The following is a 24,685-nucleotide window of genomic DNA, read 5'->3' on the forward strand; positions in this document are numbered from 1 at the left end:
TTTTTTAATACTTATCCCACACTTGGAAAATAAAGAAATGGCAAATTGGCCCTGGTCGATGTAGCTCGATTGGTTGGAGCGTCCTCTGTACGTCAAAAGGTGGTGGGAGTGGGATGGGGGGGGGGGGGCAATGGGAAGATATGTACACATGTAATACCTTAATCAATAAAATTTTAAAAATTGGGGACAAAAAAGGTGGTGGGTTTGATTCCCAGTCAGGGTACATACCCAGGTTGCAGGTTCGATTCCTGGGCAGGGCATGTGGGGGAGATAACCACTGCTGTTTCTCTCCCCCTTCCTCTCTCTAGCATCAAATTTTTAAAAATCTTTTTAAAAATGACAAATAATGCCATTCATTTCTTAAAAAAAACACTCATTTGTGTGGAAGCATAAATGAATTAAAAGGAGGAAAACCTTTTCTCTCGTTTCCAAACAGTTCCCCAGGTGCTCTGCCTTCTCTGGTCTCGGTTGCCTCTTGATTTCCCAAACGGGTCCTCTTTTGTCGCCAATTTCTCTCCCTCAAAGTCCCTAATGGAAACGCAGACCTGAACGGTCAAAGCTTGGACATTTATGGTCAGAGGTCATGGCCGTGAACAGTTGTTGGTTGTTTTGTGGTGTGTGTGTGTGTGTGTTTTTATTATTTTGCTCTGTCTTCTAAGTGAAAAATTAGTGTGTCTTCTTTGAAAAAGAAATTATATTTTAGACGATGGCTAACGTCAGCAGGCAAGATCTAATCAAGGCTGCCTCATCCACGGTTCACATAATTTCTAAGTTAATGGTGTGTGATTTTTTTTCTCTCTCCTCTTCTCCTTGCTCTAATGACTGCTGATTATTTTGAAACAGCTGCATTAATTGATGGTGTTTAACAGCTCGATGTACAGTGAGTAAGCGCAGTTGGCTTGACTGAGCATAGCACATTCCTTTCACTTGCTCTTTCGCCTGAGGAGTGTCTGTTTGCTCTGCCAGAAAGGGAGTTGGGAACTCCTTGCCTCTGCCCGCCCACCACCCAATGCTCACACTTCCCGGCGACGACGTGTGTCCTCACGGTATCCAGTTCCCACCGCATTAGGATTGTCCACTCAGGGGCCTGTCCACCCCCCACCCCTCACCCCCAGCTTGACTGGGAGCTCCTTGGCCACCCCAGCTCATCTCTAAGTCTTCAATCCTTAGCACAAGGACTGGCATGAAATAGGCCTTGATAAAGGTTGGGGGAATGAATGAGCGGTTGCAACGCAGTTAGGATTGTGCTTGGCATCAAGTAACGGAAAGCCCTGCCTCAGTGGCTTAAGCAAATAATGGTTTATTTTTCTCACGTGGTAAGAAGTCTGAAGGTAGGTGGTTGCTGGCATTGGTTTCAGCAGCTGATGTCTGTCTGTCTGGGCTGGCACTTCTGTTATTGCCTTGGCCTTTCCTTCCGGAGGGCAGAATGACTGCAGCAGCAAGGAGGCGCCAGCCACAGTGGTACCTTTTATCAGGAAAGCAGACATTCTCCTCAAAACACCCAGCAGACTTCCCCTGACGTTTCGTGGCCAGAACGGTCACATGGCCATTCCCAATTAAAAGGGCCGTGTGAGTGTTTAGCCAGGCACGTTGCTGCACAGAATAGTTCGGTAGGCTCACTGCTGAAAAGCAACCCCAAAGTGCTTAATGGCGCAAGTATGATAGACATTTACTTTTTGTTCACGTAAAGTTCAAAATGGCTGTTCCTTCCAGAGGTGAATTAGGGACCCAGGCTCTTAAGGCTGCCATGCCCGTTCGCATTCATCAGCACAAGAGGAAGGCGCATGGCGGATGGTGCAGGGGAGGAGCTGTGGGCCAGGCATGGAGGTGGGGAATTATTCCATTAACGGGTGCTCCGGCACAGGGTCACACCTCCTGCAACAGAGGCGGTGAAAGGTGGCCCAGCCCTGCGCTTAGGAGGAGGAGGGTGCGAGTTTCATGATTAGCTGGCAGTCTCTGATACACTCTTCTCCCCACCCCCAAATCAGGATCCTCTTAGCCAGGAAGAAGAAATGAATATTGATGGGCAAATGGGGGCCTGTCTGAGAAGGAAATACTGCGCTAAGTAGGCTCCAGCCAAAAACAGGCTTTATTCCCAGATCATCTGTCCTCAATCCCTGCTTCTGCTCCCACTTTTGGGAACTGGGCCAGCAGGACAATGGAAGGTCCTCGTGATCCCCGTTTCTTGAACCAGGGCATGTTCTTAACAGCTTTGCGGGAATGAGTTCTAATCCGTGTCCCTCAGCAGTTGTAGATTACCCGAGGAAAAAAAAAACAAAAAAAAAACCCAAACAGTCTCGGGCACCCCCAAGGCCAGAGGAGCCTACGAGAGCGCTAAGCCTGAGAGCTCCTTGCTCGTGAGCCTGCAAGTGCCCCTACTCACCCAGCCTCCCAGAGTTCCTCCTGCGATTCAGCCCTCGCCCCAGCCCACATCTGGGGGCAGGGTACGGAGGTTCCGAGGTGAGGACACAGCAAACAGTGACCTCTGCTTCCCACTGAGATTCACTGAGAAATGCTTTCCCCACTGCTTCCTGCTGTTTTTCCCCGGTAACATTAATGAATGATCCATGGATCTATTGGGTTTGAATGATTTGTTCTTACTCGGTTTGTTGTTGTAGGTTTCTGTGACAGCTTCGTTCTTGGTGCCCTCCTTTTCCTCCCTTCCTTCCCCCACACACCTACTGAGCACCTGCTGTGGACTCAGCTCTGTGTCCGCCCAGCCCTGCGGGAGGCAAGCAAAGAGGCTGACTGGAGCCTGTGGTGGTGATGAGGGTTGTGGGAGGGCTGTGGTTGCTCAGTGCTGGAGGAACTCACCCAACCTCAGGGTCAGGGAGGACTTCCTGGGGGAGGTGGCATTTTGAGCTGAGTTTAAGGATGAGCAGGAGTTAACCAGATCAAGAAGAGTGAAACGGACACAGACTCTGAGTTACGAGAAGGGGAATGTGGGGTTTCAGGGAGCAGCGTCCCGGAGTCGGGCTGCTATGGTGTGGTCCTTCACTCATTGAAGACAGAGCTGAACACGGCAGATGGGGTGCCAGCCCAAAGGGAGCGCAGGCTCTGGGGCTAGAAGGGCGACGGGGCTGCAGAGGACCTTAGCCAGGATTGGAGGAGCCCCCGGCTGCTGTCCTAAACAATGCTCCCAAGAGTTTGCTGTTGGAGGCTGAGTAGGATCTGGGCCCCGTTTCTTGTGCCATCACCTCTCTTGCCCTGCCCCCCTGTCTCCGATTCTCATCTGGTCCTTTGCCCAGGCATTACTCAGGCTGCAAAAATAGAGGCTGGCATCAGAACACCAGCATGCGGTTGGTGGGGAAAGCTGAAACTGTCATTACATATCACCCTGTGTGCCAGCAAGTTTTTTGATGGAGTGCTTTCTTGGAACCCCAAGGGCGGTTCTGAAGTTGGCTTACAATTTATTTTTTTTCCTTTCAACTCATACCAATAATCCTGACCACTCGGCTCAGAGTATGTGCTGCCTGTGCCCATTACCCACTCCATGAGCGCATTGAAACGAACCTTTAACGCTGAAATCCACCAAGTGAGGGCTTGCCTTGCCATGGGCCAGCTGGTTGGAGGGGCCAGGTCACCTGCCTGGGGCCCCTGGGTGCTGCCCTGCAGTCCATGCGGGTTCTCTGTCAGTGGGTTGAGGTCGATAGCCCGCACTGCCTGAGCTGCCCGGGAAGGGACGGCCCGCAGTTTTACTCCGTCTCCCTGAGGACTTGAGGGCTGAGAGGGTTTCTAAGAGCCGGCAGCAGCATTTATTGTGATGAATGGCCACAAGGGTGATCTCCTTCATTCACGATGCCCTGCCCTGTTTGTTAGTGTGGGATTGACAGTGCTAGGGGCGGGGCAAGGCGGGGGTGCAGAGAGAGGACCATCGGGCTAGTCTAAGTAGGGCCAGTGCTAATTGTAGGGCACTTTGTTTCTGGGTAGAAAACTTTCAGAGCTCTGCTGTTTGCTGGGTGCAGCCTTGGTACGAAGGGCTGTAGGGAATGCATAATAATAAATTACTACTTTGATATTGTGATTTATAGTAAGATATATATACAATATGTATGTATATATATACTAGAGGCCCGGTGCATGAAATTCGTGCACAGGTAGGGTCCCTAGGCCTGGCTGGCAATCAGGGCCGATCTGTGGGGCGACTGGTGGAGAGATCGAGGGCCCCTCCTGGTACCTGTCTTGGCAGGCCTGGCGCCACCCGCTCATGGACCCCGCCCCAACTGCCACCACTGGTCGCCTCCCTCTGTGGAGCGATTGGGGGGCCTGATTGGCCTCCCCCTGTGGGGCGATCTGGGGGCCCCTGCTGGCACCCGCCTTGGCCGGCCTGGGGCCTGCGGGCTGGGGGCAGCTCCTGTATTGAGCATATGCCCCCTAGTGGTCAGTGTGCATCATAGCAAGTGGTCATTCTGCCAGTAGTTCCACCCTTCGGTCGATTTGCATATTAGGCTTTCATTATATAGGATATATATATATATATATATATATATATATTCTTCTCCCTGTTTCTGGCACAGAGCTTCAAAAACCCATGGGATTTCCTGTGATGAGAGCAATAATGGTGTCATTTATGTTAATGAGGTGACTTTGGGCAAGGCCTCAGGTAGCCTAAGGATGGGGCTGGTTGCCAGGAAAACGAAGCTTGTGATCAGAGGGTTGGACTCCGTCGCACCCCCAGAGCTCTGGGGAGGAGGAGCTGGAGGTTGAGGCAGTCACCAGTGGTCAGTGATTTAATCAATCCTGCCTACGTAATGAAGCCTCCTTAGAAACCTAAAGGATGGGGTTTGGAGAGCTTCCAGGTTGGTGAACACGTGGAGATTTGAGGAGCGTGGCACCCCAGGAGAGGGCGTGAAGACTCTGCGACCTTTCCCACATACCTGCCCTGTGCATCTCTTCCATCTGGCTGCTCCTGAGTTAGGTCCTTTTACAATAAACCAGTAATCTAGTAAGTAAATGTTGCTTTGAGTTCTGTGAGCCACCTTAGCAAATTAATCAGACCCAAGGAGGGGGTTATTGGAGACTCCAGGCGATAGCTAGCTGGTCAGAAGTACAGGCAGAGCTGGATTTGTGGTGAGGGGGCAGTCTTGGGGGACTGAGCCCTTCACCTGTGATGCCGTCTCCAGGTAGATAGTGTCAGCATTGAGATGAACTGCAGGACCCCCAGCTGGTGTCAGAGAATTGGTTGGTGGTGATGTCGGGGGGAAAAGCTCACACAGGTTGGAATTCGATGCAGAATTGTTACTGCCATCAGTGCTTTCCAGGAAACATCCCATCTAGTCTCTTTCACAACCCCATGAAGTGGGTAGTTCACATCCCACTAGAATATAAGCTCCATGAGGGTAGAAGTTTTGGAATGATTTGGTCACTACTGACCCCCCAGTTTCTAGGACTGTGCTTGGCATAGAGCAGATGCTCAGTAAATACTTCTTGTCTGAATAATTGAATCACCATTTACAGGAGCAGAAACTGCAGCTCAGAGAGAGTAACGTGCCCTCGGTGCCACAGCTGCTAAGGAGTGGAGTAGGCCTTGGTCTCAGTCCCAGTGAGGTACGTACCATGAGCTGTGACTTGGGGTACCCCAGCCCGGTTGCCCTTAGAACGGAGGTGGCCTGAGGCTAGGACTGTAGGAAGGTCCCTCGCCTGTCTGGCCTGTCATTCTGACCAAGTGCAGCACAGCCTCGGCAAAACCCATCAGTTGCGTAGCAGTGAGCTGCAGGCCCTCCTATATCACGGCCTAGAAGGTTGCCTGCCTTCTTGCTGCCAGTGCCTGGCTATAGCTCGCGGGGAGGGAATGAATATGCAGGAGCGTGTTCATCAGCAGCTCCTTCGTTCTGTCATGCATGCGTTCAGGAACCTTCCGTGACTCCCTGTTCCTAGAGGGAACCTAGTCTGGCGCCAGCGGTTCTCCGCCCTGATCACAGATGAGTCACTGCATAAAACCTGCTGTCAGTCAGCAGTGCCGGGAGGGGAGGGCTTGTACCGTTGTGCACACATTTCTCCTCCTCGAAATGCCTGTTCACATCAGGCACGCCCACGGACGTCCTTTTAGCTTTAACACTGTTTCTGCCTCCTCCCTGAAGCCCTCTCTGACCATCCCAGCACTCAGCCTGCCCCCAGCCCCTGCAGCCTCAGTCTGTCTATAACAGTGCACTTCCTAATGATATCCTGGAACCCTGGGTTCTGCAGGTGAGTGGGTCACGAGGCCCCTCCCAGTAAACTCTGCGTTTGTCTTTCTTACACATCAGGTCCCATGTTGGGTTGAGTTTTGAAAGGAGGTGCTCTTTCTTCCTTTCTTTCTTCCTTCCTTTCTTTCTTTCTTTCTTTCTTTCTTTCTTTCTTTCTTTCTTTCTTTCTTTCTAAATATATTTTATTGATTTTTTACAGAGAGGAAGAGAGAGTGATAGAGAGTTAGAAACAACGATCAGCTGCCTCCTGCACACTCCCTACTGGATATGTGCCCACAACCAAGGTCCATGCCCTTGACTGGAATCAAACCTGGGACCCTTGAGTCTGCAGGCCAACGCTCTATCCACTGAGCCAAACCGGTTAGGGCAGGAGGTGCTCTTTCAAAACATCTGATCTCTTTATAATTTATCATGTACCTGCCTGGTGACTTCTTGCTTGACTACATTCTTTAAAAATAATTTAAATGAGTTTACAACTTGCTTTTTTTTTCTGATTGTAAAAGTAAAACAAAAATAAAATGGAAAAATAAAAGTAATATGTTTGTTTAAGAAAATTTGGAAAAATGCAGAAATCTATGAAGGAGAAAATAAATCTTCCAGGATCCTATCACCTGCTTAAGTGTTGTAAGTCAACCTTACATCTTGTAATTTGTTTTAAAGAAAATTAAAATTGCTTGTAATTCCAGCCATAACCACACATAACATTAAGGGCATATTTTCTCTTTCCAGTTTAAAAAAAATTGTTACATTCACTCACCTTAAAAAATAGTAATAGGTTCAAAATTCTGAAGAGTATAGAATAAAAAGTCCCACTCCCACCCTGTTTCAAACCACTCAGTCCAGTTTTGTAACATATCTAATCTAATAATAGACAAATATGCAAATTGACCGCACCTTCGCTACACCTAAGCCACGCCCACTAGCCAAGCCACGCCCACCAACCAATCAGGACAAGTATGCAAATTACCCCAACAAAGATGGTGGCTAATTTGCATATCAAGACAGTGTCGAAAGAAGCCAAGAGCTGCAAAAGGGAGTAAAGCTTCGAAGAAGCAAGCAAGCCAGGGGGGCGGGGGCGGGGGAGAAGGGAGGAGCGAAGTCAGGGCCGGGGGCAAAGGGAAAAGCAGGCGGGCTGGTGGAGAAGGCGGGGCGGGCGGCAAAGGCGGGGCGGAGGCGGGGTAGAGTGCAGCAGGAAATCCTATTGCAGGATTTTTCCTGCAATGGGAAAGCTAGTCTTTTTATAATATAACTAGAGGCTGGTTGCAGGAAGATTCCTGCAAGAATAGGGCTTCCTGTGGCCTCCTCCGCCACCCCGCCTGCTTCCCTCCCTTCTCCACTGCCGCGCCTGCTTCCCTGCTGCCCTGCTTGCTTCTCCACAGCTTTGCTCCCTTCTGCAGTGCTTGGTTTCCTTCTACACTGTCTTCAGTCTTCGCTCTGCGCCTGGATATGCAAATTAACCGCCATCATGGTTTGGTTAATTTGCATACTCGCTCCTGATTGGCTGGTGGGCATGGCTTTGGTGGGCATGGCTTGTGGGCATAGCGGAGGTACGGTCAATTTGCATGTTTCTCTTTTATTAGATAGGATTGAGCTTCAACCATACATGATGTATTATAGCTTGAATTTTTGACTTAATATAACATTTTCTTTTGTCATTACAAATCTTACTTTTTGTTATTTGTATACAACACCTTGTAAACACAAGGCATTAAACATATAAGTGAAATTAGAGATGATCACTGTTAATTTGGGGGCTGTCTCCTTCCAGACCTTTTTCTATAAGTTTATGTTTCCTTAAAATTTCCACATATATATCAAGATATGCAAGTGTATGTTTTACCTACATGAGATCATACTTATCTAATAAAAGAGTAATATGCAAATTGACCATACCTCCACTACACCCACCAGCCACGCCCACCAGCCAATCAGGAGCTAATATGCAAATAAACCCAAACAAGATGGCTGGGCCATGGAGAGCAGAAGGGAGGCTTGGGTTTCCCCGGCAATGGAGGAAGCCAAGCTTTCCGCCTGCCCTTGCTGGCCTTAGCTGGGAGACTGTCGATCAGAGCCAGCTGGGGGTCCCAGCCCATTGCCCGAGCCTCGGCCAGAGGTTTGCAGCCTTGGCTGGGGGCGGAGCCGGGCGATCAGAGCCAGCTGGGGGTCCCTACCCAGGGCCCGAGCCTTGGCCAGAGGCTTGCGTCCTTGGCCGCGGGCGGAGCCGGGCAATCGGAGCCAGCTGGGGGTCCTCTGCGGGTGATCTGAGTGAGCTGGGGGTTCCTGCCCAGGGCCTGAGCCTCGGCCAGAGGCTTGCTGCCTTAGCCTGGGACGGAGCCAGGTGATATGGGCCAGCTGGGGGTCCCCTGCCCAGGGCCAGAGGCTTTAGGCCTTGGCAGGGGTGGAGCCAGAGATCAGAGGAGATAGGTGTGAACTACAGAGGAATCACCTTTTCTGACCACTCATTGGCTCAGCTCCCTGTATGCCACTGGTAATATTCTTAGTAACTTGGGTATAAGAATCCAAAAAGGTGATCTAGGGCTTTTCTACCACACTCCTGGAGAAAAAAACAAAGGTCCACTGCTGGAGGGCTAAGAAATGTCATAACCTGCCCTAGGCAGTTTGGATCAGTGGATAATGTGTAGGTTTGCCAACCGCAGGGTCTGGGTTAGATTCTGATCAACAGCATGTACCTAAGTTGCAGGCTCCTTCCTGGCTGGGGCCCAGGTCAGGGCTCATGCAGGAGGCAACCAATCAAAGTGTTCCTCTCACTTTGATGTTTCTCTCTGTCTTTCCCTTTCTCTTCCACATTCTCTAAAAATCAATGGAAACATATCCTCAGGTGAGGAAAAGAGAGAGAGAGAGAGAGAGAGAGAGAGAGAGAGAGAGAGAAGGAAGGAAGGAAGGAAGGAGGGAGGGGAGGGGAGGGAAGGGGAGGGAGGGGAGAGGAGAGGAGAGGAGAGGAGAGGAGAGGAGAGGAGAGGAGAGAGAGAGAAGAGAGGAGAAGAGAAAAGAAAGGTCATATCCTATGAAAGACACATCTTGAAAATGCCTAAAGAAAATTGTCATTTTTTCATGGTGAAGGGACCAGAGTTCGTGTTGATGAAAACACCTTGGTGGCTGTGGTGACTGGCAGTGGCTGCAGCAGCGGGGTGATGGGGCTGGTGCCTTTCCCTGATCAGCCCGGTCGTCTCCCATAAAGGGAGTGGGCCTAAGCCGTCAGTAGGACATCCCCTGAGGGCTCCCAGTATGTGAGAGGGGGCAGGCTGGGCTGAGGGACCCCCCCCCCCCCGCAGTGCACGAATTTTGTGCACCGGGCCCCTAGTCTATTATGCTGCTGCTTATACACTCATGTATTTTTTTCACTTTTTAAAAATATTTTTTCAGTTACATTTGTCACACAATATTATATTAGTTTCAGTTGTACAACATAGTGATTAGACATTTACATAACTTACAAAGTGATCACCTCAATAAGTCTAGTACCCATCTGGCACCATAGATAGTTATTATACTAGAGGCCTGCACTCGGGGAGAAGGGGGTCCCTCAGCCTGGACTGTGCCCTCTCGCAGTTCAGGACCCCTCAGGGGATATCCGACCGACGGCTCAGGGAGCGGGCCTAAGCAGTCAGTCGGACATCCTTAGCGCTGCCGCGGAGGTGGGAGAGGCTCCCGCCACCACCGCTGAGCTTGCTGTGAGCCCCGCTCAGGGCTTCTGGCTGAGTGGTGCTCCCCCTGTGGGAGCATCTGCCCCCTGGTGATCAGTGCGCGCATAGCGACCGGTTGTTCTGCCATTCGGTCAATTTGCATATTAGCCTTTTATTTTATAGGATTATTGACTATATTCCCTAAGCTGTACTTCACATCCCCTTGTCTATTTTTATAATAGGCAATTTGTACTTCTTAATCCTTTAACCTTATTCACCCATCCTCCCAATTCCTTTCCGACCTGGCAATCATCAGTTTGTTCTCTGCCTCTATTGAGTTTGTTTTCGTTCTGCTTGTTTGTTTCTTAGGTTCCACATGTAAGTGAAATCATATGGTGTTTGTCTTTCTCCGTCTGACTTATTTCACTTAGCACAGTACCCTCTAGGCCCATCCATATTGTTGCAAATGGTAAGGTTTTATTCTTTTTATGGCTGAGTAATATTCCATTGTATATATGCAGCACATCTTTCTTCATTTGTCTAACGATGGACACTTAGGTTTCTTCTCCTCATGTATTTTTAACTTGGTAGTATCTCCTGGAAGTTTCTCCCCGTGCTCACCTAAATCCACCTCTTTCTTTTTACGGCTGAATCGCGTTTCATTGCATGGACAAACTTTAATTTTTCAACCATTACCCTATGGACGAACATTTTTATAATTAGTCCCATTTCTGCTTTGTACATATGAGTGGGCATATTTTGAGGATACCCAGAATGTGAATTCTTGTGTGTTTATTGTTTTAATGAGACCAACACTTTTTTTTATGAATTCTATCCTAGTTAACCCTGAGGGGGAGTGAAACCAGACAACTAATGGGTCCGGGCTGCCTGTCACTACTTAGGCAGAGACAGGGTTGAATCATATGTGAGCATTTATTCCAGTAATGCCGGCAGTATGGATGAACAGCAGGTCACCCACGAAAATCTGCTCTACTCCTCCGACTAGCTGGCTGTTTATATAGGGAGAAGGGAGAGAGAGAGGCTGTATGCAAAGGGAAAGGGGAACGGGGCAGTGGGGGAGGGGGGATGGAGGGGAGGGGCGGGGATAGAATAGTTGCAGGGTCTGTGGTCCATGTGTCTCTTTCCAGGATCTTGAAGTCCAATAACAAGGTAGTTAATTTTCAGTGGTGTTAAAACCAGCTCAGGAATGGTCAGTATTCCTGAAGCAAACTCCCAGAGAGGGTCAGTGTCCAGGCACAGCAACCATATCAAAGCATGTGCTGGCCTTTGTCTGTTCTCAAAATGTATTTTCTTTTCTGAGCAATGGACCCATCTGGGCCCCAGGGTGGCTCTTACCTTCCTCCAGCTCTGGTTTTCTTCTTGCAGCACATCCTCCGGTTTCCTAAGGTCTGTAGGAAGACGTGTCTATAGTTAGTAAGGTGAATAATGATTAAGTAACTGCGGCTCTGTTCTTATGATGAGCCCGCCCCTATCAGGAGCAGTTTGCCAACCACAGATTTACCTTTTTAGGAATTTCACTCTTTTAAGTTGGTTACTTTTAAGACACTGTAGAGGTTCAGAACGAGTCTCCCAGAATGTGTCACCCTAGCATGCAGATTATTTCCAGCTAAAGACAAAGTCTAACAAACTTACGAAGAGCTCCCCCGCTTACCTGCCTAAAGGATTTCAGATAGAAAAACCTGCTTTAAAGCCAGGGAACTAGCTGTCACCTTAGCATAATATGAACTAAGTGTGGCCAGCAGGGAGGGACCTCACAGAGTCTGTTCTTAGACCCCTCTCGGTGTCCCGTTGCTTCTGGGTGGCCCAGCAAGAATTTGTTCACCAAATGTTTGCTCCTTCTCATCTTCCTGTGAATTGCCGACCTTCCCTTTGAAGTCCAAGCCACTACCCCCCTTTCTCCTTAGCTCAAGATGGCCTCGAAGCCCCAACTGCCTTATTTTTCCCAGGGTCCCCTATTTTCACAGACCCCCCCCCCATTTGTACATATGTAATTAAATTTGGTTATTTTCTTCTGTCAATCTGTCTCATGTCAGTTTAATTATTAGACTGGCCAGAAGAACTATGAAGGGAGAGAAATTTTCCCTTCCCACGCACTCTCTCACCAACAGTGTGTGAAAGAATTCATCCTCATTGATACTAATATTCACTAGACATGAATGATGTTTTTATTTTTTGCCAATCTGAAGCCTGAGAAATGTCATCTTAAAATTTATATATCTTTCCATCCTAGTTTTCTAAACAGATACACATTTATTTATGTATTTATTTTTGTTTTTATTCCTCACCTCAGGATATTTTTCTATTGTTTTTTTAGTTGTTTTTGTTTTTAAAGAGTGCAGAAGGGAGGGGGAACGATAGAGAAACTCGATGGTGAGAGACACATCCATTGGTTGCCTCCTGTATGCGTCCTGACCTGGGATGGAGCCTGCAACCGAGACATGTGCCCTTGACTGGAATCAAACCTTCGACCGTTCAGTCCTCGGACCGACACTCTAACTAAGCCAAACCTGCTAGGGCTACATAAACACATTTTTAAAAATTATAGTCATGCAGTGCATGGTTCCGTGTCCTTTTTTTTTTCCTTTTCACATTTTCTTTTCCAGGTCATTGCCTTGTCTTCAAAAACTCAGTTGTTCAGGGCTGCTGTCTTACTGAACTGTTGCAATCACCTGGAGTATTCTTTACCTTAGTTTATGTCTTTAATCTTCAAAGATCCAGCAAATGACCAGTCACAGGAAAGCAGAAGGAGCATCCTCTGTCCAGTAAATAGGAATCAAATTAAAATCTGAATTAGATGTTTGCTCAGGGGCCTGTCCCTTAGGCATTTGTCAGGGAAGTGCCTAGAATATTGCCGTGAACTCTTGTTATACACAGACACTGAACATTATTTGTTAAAGAAGCTTCACCTTTTTCATAGTGTCCATTATGAAAAGTGCACAGCTTGTTTGTTTAGATGGAGGGATTGTGATACTTCAGAGCACTGAACATCAGTGAAAATAGCACCAGGTGTTAGGTCGTTGGAGTCAGACAGGAACTTGGTTCAGCAATCTTGGTACTTGATGCAAGAATTCAGAGCCAAGACTCAAACTATAAGCCAACGTTTACTTAGAAAGTCACAGAGCTAGAGCCCTAGCCGGTTTGGCTCAGTGGATAGAGCATCGGCCTGCGGACTAAAGGGTCCCTGGTTTGATTCCAGGCAAGGGCATGTACCTTGGTTGTAGGCTCCTCCCCAGCCCAGGCCCTGGTCCGGGTGCGTGCAAGAGGCAACCAGTCGATGTGTTTCTCTGACATTGATGTTTTTCTCTGTCTTTCCCTCTCTCTTCCACTCTCTAAAAATCAATGCGAAAAAATATCCTTGAGTGAGGATTAACAACAACAAAAAAGAAAGTCACAGAGATAGAAGTGAGCTGTAGAAGAAATGGGTTCAGGAAACAAGTGACAGAGACAAAAGAAGGGGCCCTTGGAGCTTAGGAGAGAGAAAGATCAAGGTAACACACCTAGGGGAAGAGGAGGAGGATGGGAAAGGTTTGAGCATGCTCCTGAGATGGAGAGAGGGCTGCATCCTCTGTCCTAAGGTCTTTTAAGGGTGGGGACTTCAGGGGAAGTCCCTGGGGAGGATCCCAATAGACTACTCAACAGCTTTCCAGATGTGTCCTTTCAGCGTCTCTACTGATGGGTCGGCACCAGGGCAGTGGGTCATTAGTCAGTGATATTGGTCCTGATGTCAGCCATGGCTTCGCTTGTCTGATTTTACTGCTCTTCTGGGCCTGGAGCTGAAATACAGCTGAGGCCTAGATGTTATTCCTAGGGGTTAATGTTTAAGGGAATGGTCATGCAAGGGCCTGCATGGGAGTTGAAAGAGGCCACTCTTAGGCCCCTTGTTCTTCCTCCTCTGGGGTCTACCACATGACTAGCTACATGCCAGGGGAGAAAGGTCAGGGGAGGGTCCAAACCACATGACCAATGATATGCTAGGGGAGGAAACGTTACTCTGGCGGCAAGGTCCTGGTTTTCCCAGTCTTGACCATTGCTACGAACCTGGAACTTTCCACCCTGATGACCTTCTGTACCTGGCCAATCATACTTGCTCTGCTCATGTCTGTCCAACCGCCTACCACACAGATATCCAGGAGGCAGTGTGCTGTAATGGAAGCAGTCTTGAACTGGCAAGTCAGAAGAGCTGGCTTCAAATTCTAGCTCTCACTCTGACTGTGGTGTAAGCCTGAAGAAGACACTCACCCTGTTCGGTTCTGTGTGGTGAGGATGACCTGGGTGTAGGTTTGGAAAGCCTGATAGAGGATAGGCAAGTAGTTAGAGACCAATTCTAGCTCAACGTTAATGAGAACTCTTAAGAATTAGCACCTTCTGATAATGGAATTGGCTATTGTGGCATCATATAGAATAATGGTCTTTGTCCCTGGTCCCTGGCACACAGCTCCTAAAACCCTTGCAATCGCCAGAGTCCTGAGAGTGTCTTTTATGTGCCAGTGAGATGACTGCAGGCTGGGAGCCCCCAAACAGCTTTAGGATGGGGGTTGGTTGCCAGAAAAACTCAGGGAGGTAAGAGGGCCTGGAGGTTGAGTTCAATCACCAATGACCAGTGATTGGATCCATGGTGCCTACGTGGGGAAACCTCTATGGAAACCTCTAAGCAGCAGGGTTTGGAGAGCTTCCGGGGCCGTGAACATTGAGGTGCCAGGAGAGAGGGCATGGAAGCTCTGCCTTGCCCCACACCTTTCCCTGTGCATTTCTTCCATTGGGCGCTTCCTGAGTTGTATCCTTTATAATAAATCCACAGCAACAGTGAGTAAAGTGTCTCCCAGAGTTTTGTGAGCTGTTCTAGCAAATGATTGAACCTGAAAGGGGTGAGGATTGTGGGAAATCGCCCCGCTCCCTCCCCACACTTTGTAGCCACGTTGACAGAAGTGGGAAATCTGAGGATCCCATACTTGCAACTGGCATGTGACGTGGGGGCTGTCTTTGGGACTGAGCCCTTAAACCTGTGGAGTCTGATGCTAAGTTGGGGTAGTCAGGGTCAGAATTGAATTGAATTGTAGGGCACCCAGCTGGCGCCCAGAAAATTGGAAAATCAGTTGGTGTGAGACAGAGGAAACCCACACATTTGGTGTCAGCATTGTTGTGAGTAAAAACAGCGGAACTCTATGTTGCTGGTTTCCAGAAATGTTCTGACGTGGTCAGCCAGCTCGGTGCAGGCTTTGTCCAGCCCTGGAGATAGGCTTGTGACCAGGCCGACATCATCACCACTGTCAAGTGGCTTATGATTTAATGGCAGGAGACAGCCAGCCAAGAATGTCAACGTGATTATTTGCTTGTGTAATGACAGTCCTGGGAAGTGTCATGAAGGAGAAATACAAGGTGGCTTGAGAGTGTCAGGCAGGATGCTGATCTAGACAGGGGAGTTCAAGGGCAGCTTCCCGGAGAAAGTGGTCTTGGAGCTGAGGTCAAGGGCTGATCAGGAGTCAGCAAGACGGGAAAGGTGGAGGGTCAGAGGAGAAGTAGCATGTTAGCTGGGGGAAGGCAAAGGAGATGGACTGCTGTTGACTGTAGCGAGCCTCTCCTCTGTTCATTCATCTGTTCTATTCATTCATCCAACGAATACTGACTGAGTATCTGCTCCGGGCCAGGCACTGGGGATACAAGAGTAGAAGCAAGTCCTAGCCGGCTTGGCTCAGTGGATAGAGCGTTGGCCTGCGGACTGAAGGGTCCCAGGTTCGATTCCGGCCAAGGACACATGCCTGGGTTGCAGGCTTGATCCCCAGTAGGGGGCGTGCAGGAGGCAGCTGATCAATGATTCTCTCTCATCATTGATGTTTCTACCTCTCTCTCCTTCTCCCTCTCTGAAATCAATAAAGAAATAAAAATTTAAAAAAAGAGTAGAAGCAAGACTGACAAAGTTCCTGCATCATGGAACTCACTATTGCTGCATAACAAATCATCCCAAACCTGGTGGCTTCAAACGACCAGCATTTTACTGTTCTCTTCCTGGTCTGGAGGGGGACTGGGCCCAGCTGGTGCTTCTTGCTCCGATCTCAGTTATACAGGCAGTGGCTTGACTGGAATCATCCGAATGTTCCCTCACTTAACGTGTGTGATGCCTGGGCTGGGAAGACTCTAACCATGCAGGCTGCTTGGGCATTCCTGCCTCTGGGTGGCCTCTGGCATGGTTTCCCCGGCATGGTAGCTTCAGGGCTCCAAAGCAGGGTTCCCAGGAGAGAACAAATCAGACAGAATCTGCGTGGAATTGTCTAACTGGCCTCAGAGGTCATGCATCATTTCTGCCCCATTCTACTCATCGAGGTGGTCCCAAAGCCAGCTCAGGAGGCCCAGAACCCTCTCTTGATGGGACACGTGACAGAGAATTTGTGAAAGTGCTTTAAAACTACCACCCTCTACTCTCCTGAGCGTTTTAGCTTTGGCTTCAAACCTTCCACCTGCCTTGGCCACCCAAGTCCTCCCAAGAAGGCTGTATGGCCTTGTATCCTGGCTCCAGCCTGTTCCTTGTCCCCACTCCCCCATCCCAAGCAGATTCAGAGAGGCACAGGTTTCTTCATCTCAGGTTCTTTCTTGTAGGGGGCCGGTGCCTCTTGAGGACTGGCACCCCAGGTGCCTGCCCCACTGACCCACTTCCTAATGGGGTTGTCAGAGGACATGCACGGATGGACACAGGCCCCCAGTCCCCACGGAGCAAGGCTCTTTTGTGGGTCTGAGAGATGGCCAGGATGGCTGGAGGTTATGTTGTGGGAGCTTGAGGTGAGGCTGGACTGATAGTGGGGCCTTGTAGGCCGTGGGCAAGGTTTGATGGTTATCCTAAGAAAACATAAGAAACCACTAAAGGGTAGAGTTCCAATGCCACCTGCCGGGAAGTTTATAGAAAGCAGTTTTATGGGCTCACTTATATGTGGAATCTAAACAAGTGAACGAACAAAACTAAGTTCATTGACACAGAGAACAGATTGGTGGTTGCCAGAGGCAGGAAATGGGGATGGGTGAAACGGGTGAAAGAGGTCAAAAGGTACAAACTTCCACTTATAAAATAAGTCATGGGGATGAAATGAACAACATGGAGACCTTTATTAATAATACTCTATTATATATTTGAGAGTCGCTAAGAGAAGAGATGTTAAAATTTCTCATTACAAGAAAAAAATAAATTTCATAACTATGTATAGTGACAGATGTTAACTAGAGTTACTGTGGTGAGCATTTTGAAATATATACAAATATCAGATCGTTATGCTGTGCATCTGGCACTAATAGAATGCTATATGTCAATTATACCTCAGTGGAAAAAACAAAGAAGTCCGTTCTTCTGGAACAAGATTTTGCATTATGTTTTAAAATTAACCTGTTAGAATGATTTCTTTTTCTTGCAAAAGAAGGCTTTCAGGTATGTTCCTAACTTGGGAAGGGGAAATGTAGATCTCCATCCTGACTGAATCCCTGATTGGCAGTCTGTGGTTAGTTATCACACGGTTGGTGGACAGAGCCAGTCTTCCGTAACCAGCAGAACTCACAACACCATCCTTCATCTATTCTATTCATTCATCCAACAAATATTGACTGAGTATCTGCTCCGGGCCAGGCACCGGGGATACAAGAGTAGAAGCAAGACTGACAAAGTCCCTGCATCATGGAACTCACTATTGCTGCATAACAAATCATCCCAAACCTGGTGGCTTCAAACAACCAGCATTTTACTGTTCTCTTCCTGGTCTGGAGGGGGACTGGGCCCAGACCGTTACTAGACACAATCTGTGACGTGATGTCCTGTAACACCCAACTAATAATGCAACAGTTGACAATGAATAGTGCCCAACTAACACCGTAACAGGCCTGGGAAGATGATTGTTTAAGCAATAAACACCCTCTAACTATTGCAGGATAACTCTTTACCCTGTTTAGCACACATCCTCAGAAACACAATCTAGAAACTAAATTTTATGGTGGTAATGCAGAATACGTATTTGCTCATGTAGCTTAGGTTTGTGGAAACGGTGTGGAAACAAGGATCATGACCACCCACCCCAGTGCTTTGCATTCTCAAATTCTCACTTGCGTCAACAGCTTCTTCCCCCGCAGTTTCTCATTAAGTTCTGTTGACATTTTTTAGAACCCCTAGTAATTTACAGGTCAGTGTGACTTGCTCTGGAAAAAAGGGCCCACCATCCACTGAGTAGGGTGGCTCTCTTAGTTTCAGGATCTCTACCTATCTCAGTTTCAAGTTAGGTTTCAAGGTAAGCATCATAGCCCAGATCACAGTGGTTTAAAGATGTAAATGATCAGAACTCTTCCCAAATGTTGCCTGATAATAAGCCTAAAGGGGTAGCCTCAATCTCTACATTTAAATCTGAACTAGAAAGCTGTTACTCCAAAGCAACAAAATTGATCTTATTGGTGTATTTTCACTCGATTGGAAGACCCATGAATGGGAAGGAATTAACTGTTATTGTGCTATTGTGATTCAGGTATAATAAAATAACAATATATAACAAAATATATTATTTTGTTTAATCTTTATCAAAAGCCTATATATGGACAAGTATTAGTATTGATGTTAAGCTACTATAACAAATAAATCCCCAAATTTCAGTGGCTTAACATAATAGATTATTTTTCCTTCATAAAAACAGCCCAGTTTGGTTCCAAGACAATGGTATCAGGATGGGGATGAGTGATTATTCCTGGAAGTAATGCTGCAGTGAACATGGGGTACAGATATCTCTTCAAGATAGTAATTTTGGTTCCTTCAGATCTGTACCCAGAAGTGGAATTGCTGGACCATATGGTATTTCTATTTTTATTTTTTTTAGGAATCTCCATACTGTTTTCCATAGTGGTTGCATCAATTTACATTCCTACCAGGAGTTGCACAAGGGTTCCCTTTTCTCCACATCTTCACCAACACTTGTTATCTCTTGTTGCTTTTTATGATAGTCATTCTAATAGGTATGAGGTGGTATCTCGTTGTGGTTTTGATTTGCATTTCCCTGATGATTACTGATGTTGAGCATCTTTTCATATACCTGTTGGCCATTTTTATGCCATCTTTGGAAATATGTCTATTCAGTTCTTCTGCCCATTTTTAATCAGAGTGTTGTTGTTGGTTTTTTGGGGGGCTGTTGAGTAATATAAGTTTTTTAAAAATATTTTAAAATTTATTTCAGAGAGGAAGGGAGAGAAAGAGATAGAAACATCAATGATGAGAGAGATCATTGATTGGCTCCCTCTGCATGCCCCCCTGGGGATTGAGTCCACAATCGGACATGTGCCCTGATGGGAATTGAACCATGACATCCTGGTTCATAGGTTGATGCTTAACCACTGAACCGCACAGAGTGGGTGAATAGTATACGTTATCTATATATATTTTGGATATCGACCCCTTATCCGATATATGATTTGCAAATATTTTGTCACATATCATAGGTTGCCTTTTCATTTTGTTGATTATTTCTTTTGCTGTGTAGAAGCTCTGTAGTTTGATGTAGTTCCACTTGTTTATTTTTGCTTTTAAGTGTCAAATCCAAAAAATCATTGACAAGATCAATGTCAAGGAGCTTACCCCTATGTTTTCTTCTAGGAGTTTTATGGTTTCATGTCTTATGTTCAAGTCTTTAATCCATTTGCAGTTAATTTTTGTTTATGGTGCAAGATAAGGGTCCAATTTCATTCTTTTGCATGTGGCTGTCCAGTTTTCCCAAAACCATTTATCGGAGAGACTGTCTTTTCTCCATTGTATATTTCTGGCTCCTTTGTCACAAGTTAATTGACCACATATGCATGTGTTTTTTGTGTTTTTTTAAAATCTGGGTTCTCTATTCTGTTCCATTGAACTATGTGTCTGTTTTTATGCCAATGCCATACTGTTTTGATTTTTGCTTTGTAATACAGTTTGAAATCAGGAAGCGTGATGCCTCTGGCTTTATTCTTTCTCAAGATTGCTTTGGCTATTGTGGTTCCATACAAATTTTAGGGTAATTTTTTTCTATTACAGTGAAAAATGCCATTGGAATTTTGATAGAACTGCTTTGGTTAGTATGTACATTTAATATTAATTTTTCCAAATCATAAGCAAAGAGCATCTTTCCATTTATTTGTATCTCTGATTTCTTTCATCAGTGTCATATAGTTTTCAGTGTATAGATCTTTCAACTCTTTAGTTAAATTCATTCCCAAGTATTTTATTCTTTTTGATGCTATTATAAATGGGATTGTTTACTTTCTTTTTTAAAAAATACATTTTTATTTATTTCAGAGAGGAAGGGAGAGGGAGAGAGAGATAGAAACATCAATGATGGGAGAGAATCATTGATCGGCTGCCTCCTACACACCTCCTACTGGGGATCGAGCCTGTAACCCAGGCATGTTCCATGACAGGGAATTGACCCATGACCTCCTGGTTCATAGGTCGATGTTCAACCACTGAGCCATGCCGGCCAGGCATGGGATTGTTTTCTTAATTTCTCTTCTGAAAGTTCATTGTTAGAAATGTGTATAGAAATGCAATTGATTTTTGTCTTTTAACTTTACTGAATTTGTTTATTTTAACAGGTCTTTTTTTGTGTGGAGTCTTTAGATTTTCTGTATATAACATGTCATCTGCAAATAGAGACCTTTTTACTTCTTCCATTCTGATTTGGATGCTTTTTATTTCTTTATCTTGCCTAATTGCTCTGGCTAGTACTTCCAGTACTATCTATCTACACTAATAAAAGAGAAACATGCAAATTGACCATCACTCTGCTACACCCACCAGCCAATCAGGAGTGAGTATGCAAATTAACCCAACAAAGATGGCGGTGGCCATGGAGCAGGAGGAAGCAGGAGGCTTGGGTTGCCCCTGGTGATGGAGGAAGCCAAGCTTCCCACCCACCCTGGCCAGCCCTGGCCTCCGCTCAAGGCTACAAAGTTTCAACTATAGAAGATAAATAAATCCCAGATACCTGCTTCCAGCTGGCCCTGGCCTTCGCTCAAGGAGGCGCTGAAAAAAAAAAAAGAAAAGAAAAAAAGGAGGGGCTGGAAGCTTGGGTCACTGGGGGGTGTGGCCAGCCTGCAAACAGCCCTCAGCCCCTCACCCATGCTGGCCAGGCACCCCAGCAGGGACCCCCACCCTGAAGGGGGTATGGCCAGCGTGAAAACAGCCCTCAGCCCCTCACCCAGGCTGGCCACACCCACATAGCCCGATCCCTGTAAATGGGCAGTCGAACATCCCTCAAGGGGTCCCAGATTGGAGAGGGTGCAGGCTGGGCTGAGGGACACCCCCCCCATGCATGAATTTCATGCACCGGGCCTCTGGTATATATATATAAAAGGCTAAGCATTCATCCATCTGACGGGTAGCTATGATGTACACTGACCACCAGGGGTAGCAGACGCTCAACGCAGGAGCTGCCGTGATGCACACTGGCCATTTAAAAATAAACAGTACACAGACCTGGTGCTGACAAACCAACACTCAGCTTCCCCCAAGTGGGACACAGGCCCCGCCACCACCCTGGAGTGACACCCCCCCAAAATCACAGCCAATGCTGCCAAGATACCCTGGGGCAAAATGCAGCCCACAGCCCAGCCCAGAAACGGTTGCTGTGGGTGCCAGGTAGTGACGTCATGTAACAACACCTGGCTTTCTCTCCCTAGCCACTAGCCTCCTTGGAATTTCTTCACCCCAGGAACCCGACTTGCTTTATAGCCAAGTGCAAACGTTTTACAGTTCAACCAAATGTTTGTGAAGTGTTTTCACGTGCCTCGTCTCATTTGATCCTCACAGAAGTCCTAGAGTAAGTAGATAGGAGACTCGGTAGAATCTTACTTTCTTTTCATTAGCCAGAAAACAGAGATTTTGCAAGTTTAGAAACTTGACCTTACTAAAAAGAAGTAAAAAATGGTGGAACTTAAAAATGACTTCAGGTTTTCTCACTGCACAAAAATATTTTACCCTTTATTTTCCCTGCGTGATCTACAATAATAATCTGCTTCATGTTGATATTTACTGTTGTGTTGCTGACAATGACCTGAAAGAGAAGTTGGGGTTCTTCACTGGGCTGGAAAATCAGAAAGCTAAACCAGAAAGCAGATCTAATTAAACAAGTTTATCTACATATATAGAAGCCTAAGTGACCATCCTACCGTTTGGCCGTCCGATCAGTAGCTATGATGCACAATGACCACCAGAGGGCAGATGCTCAATGCAGGAGCTGCCGAGCTGTGGTGACTTGGCAGCTGTGGTTCTCAGGTTATGCACCTGGACCCAGAGAGGAGGGAGTCCAATTATGGGGTGCACCCTCTCGCAATCCGGGACCCCTCGGGGGATGTCGGAGAGCCCATTTCGGCCCGATCCCCGCAGGCCAGGCTGCAGACTCCACCGATGCACATCGGGCACCGGGCCTCTAGTTTATATATATATAAAAAACTAAGTTGACTCGTGCATGCGCGATACATATAAAGCTCTCACTGGCGCCAACCGCATGCGTGTGTTTCAATCTGTCATTGTCGATTGTAAATTTAGTTGACACTTCTATTATAGAGAAAGGGCAAATAGCAATATTAAACTATTTCTTCTAATTAATTTCCTTTCAATGTGCACGAATCCATGCACCAGGATGCTAGTGTTGAATAAAAGTGGTGAGAGTGGGCATCCTTGCCTTGCTCCTGATCTTAGAAGAAAAGCTTTCATTTTTTTTTTAATGAATCTTTATTGTTCAGATTACAATTGTTTCTCCTTTTTCCCCACATATCTCCCCACCACACAATTCCCACCCCCCCTCTGCCCTTACCTCCCCCCCTCCGCTGTCCTTATCCATAGGTGTATGATTTTTGTCCAGTCTCTTCCCATACTCCCCACACAGACACCCCTTTCCCCCTGAGAATTATCAATCCACTCCCATTCTATGCCTCTGATTCTATTAAGTTCACCAGTTTATTCTGTTCCTCAGATTTTTAATTCACTTGACTTTTAGATTCACTTGTTGATAGATATATATTTGTTGTTCATAATTTTTATCTTTCTTCTTCTTTTTCCTCTTTTTAAGGAATACCTTTCAGCATTTCATATAATGCTGGTTTGGTGGTGATGAACTCCTTTAGCTTTTTCTTATCTGTGAAGCTCTTTATCTGCCCTTCAATTCTGAATGATAACTTTGCTGGGTAGAGTAGTCTTGGTTGTAGGTTCCTGCTATTCATCACTTTGAATATTTCTTGCCACTCCCGTCTGGCCTGCATGGTTTCTGTTGAGAAATTAGCTGATAATCGTATGGGAGCTCTCTTGTAGGTAACTGTTTTTCTCTTGCTGCTTGTAAGATTCTCTCTTTGTCTTTTGCTCTTGGCATTTTAATTATGATGTGTCTTGGTGTGGTCCTCTTTGGATTCCTTTTGTTTGGGGTTCTGTGCGCTTCCTGGACTTGTAAGTCTATTTCTTTCATCAGGTGGGGGAAGTTTTCGTTCATTATTTCTTCAAATAGGTTTTTAGCATCTTGCTCTCTCTCTTCTTCTGGTACCCCCATAATTCTGATGTTGGTTCGCTTGAAGTTGTCCCAGAGGCTTCTTACACTATCTTCAACTTTCTGAATTCTCTTCTCTTCATGCTTCTCTGGAGGAGTGTCCTTGGCCTCTTTGTATTCCAAATCTTTGAGTTGATTCTTGCAATCCTCTAGTCTGCTTTTGGGTCTCTGTATAATATTTTTTATCTCAGTCAGTGTATGTTTAATTTCTAGTTGGTCCTTTTTCATATCCTCAAGGGTCTCATTGAATTTATCGGCCTTTTCCATGAAATTCTTGAAAAACCTTATAACCGTGGTTTTGAACTCTATGTCCAGTCGCTTGTTCTCCTCCATTTCTTTGGTTTGTGATCTGTTTCCTTGCCTTCTCATATTCTCTGCTTCCCTATGTTGGTAGGGTAGTTTTGTGTACTAGGTGTCCTATTGGTTCAACGGGTCAGCCTCCCAGTTACTTGAGGTGGACACTCTTGGTGTACCCTTGTGTACTGTGTGTCCCCCAGCAGGAGCTACAGCAAGGGCTAGTTTTCTCCTCCTTTGCTTGGGCGGTTTTGGAGCAGTCTGACTGGAGCTGCAGTTAATTTGGTTGAGCTGCCCCAGAACAGGTCATTTATATGCAAAAGCCGCTGTGTGGAGCCTGGGCGGGTTTGTAGAATGTGCGGGGCGGGGTCTCAGGGCTGGGCGGGGTCTCAGGGCGTCACTAGGCTGGGGCGTGGCCAACGGCGATGGCTGGCGTCAGCCGTCTCTGCCTTTCCCGTTTCCAAGTCCCTGCGCCCTGCGCTCCAGCGCAGTAAACAATGATTGCTGGGCGCAACTCTGCAAAAAAGTCACTCTCACTTTCCGACCCGATGGCCGAGAGTCCAGCTTCTCCCCGTAGGTGCCTGGGTCCCCCGATTGTCCCCAGAAACTGGATTTCAGAGTGATCGGGAGCTTGTCTCCCTGCGGGTTGAAGAAAAGCCGCGCACCCAGCCGCCCGCCCGCCGGCCCGATTCCCGTGCCTCCGTACCTCAGCTTTTCAGCGATTGTGCTCCTTTCTCTTCTTGGTTGTAAATCTTCCACTCAGCCAGCTTTCCCGTGGTTCTGGGTGGTAGACGTTTTTGTCTTTTAGTTGTATTTTTGAAATTGTTGTGTTAGGCAGCAGATTAGTTGTTTAACTATGCCGCCATCTTGGTTCCTCCCCAGCTTTCATTTTTTCACCACTGATTTTGAGGCTTGTTTCATTACAGCTTTAACCTAAGCTAAATCAGAGTTTTGAAGCTTATAACAGTGTTCTTCCCTGCTTTACTGTAAGGGAGCTGGAGCTAGATAGTAATTTGCATTCCTT

At 46.9% G+C, this 24,685-nt stretch overlaps 1 protein-coding gene and 1 long non-coding RNA gene across 4 annotated transcripts in view; one reads left to right on the plus strand and one right to left on the minus strand.

Annotated features, from left to right (window-relative positions):
• Positions 1 to 24,685, plus strand: part of PXYLP1 (2-phosphoxylose phosphatase 1) — a 76,808-nt gene that overhangs the window by 12,173 nt on the left and 39,950 nt on the right. For 2 of the 3 annotated variants that reach the window (XM_054708037.1, XM_054708038.1), the window contains exon 2: positions 5,458 to 5,547. The exons of the other annotated variant lie outside the window; for it this stretch is intronic. The gene's annotated coding sequence lies outside the window, so the exon portion shown is untranslated. The remainder of the gene's footprint in view (positions 1 to 5,457; positions 5,548 to 24,685) is intronic. 3 annotated transcript variants of the gene reach the window in all.
• On the minus strand, positions 1,309 to 14,193 carry LOC114227036 (uncharacterized). Its single transcript, XR_003613120.2, has 4 exons — positions 14,090 to 14,193; positions 12,536 to 12,605; positions 11,186 to 11,238; positions 1,309 to 1,465 (listed from the first exon to the last, which is right to left on the minus strand). It is a non-coding gene; the product is annotated as an uncharacterized LOC114227036 (long non-coding RNA).

The sequence above is a fragment of the Eptesicus fuscus genome, chromosome 18 (genome assembly GCF_027574615.1).
Source record: "Eptesicus fuscus isolate TK198812 chromosome 18, DD_ASM_mEF_20220401, whole genome shotgun sequence".
In the NCBI taxonomy this organism is placed as follows: domain Eukaryota; kingdom Metazoa; phylum Chordata; class Mammalia; order Chiroptera; family Vespertilionidae; genus Eptesicus; species Eptesicus fuscus.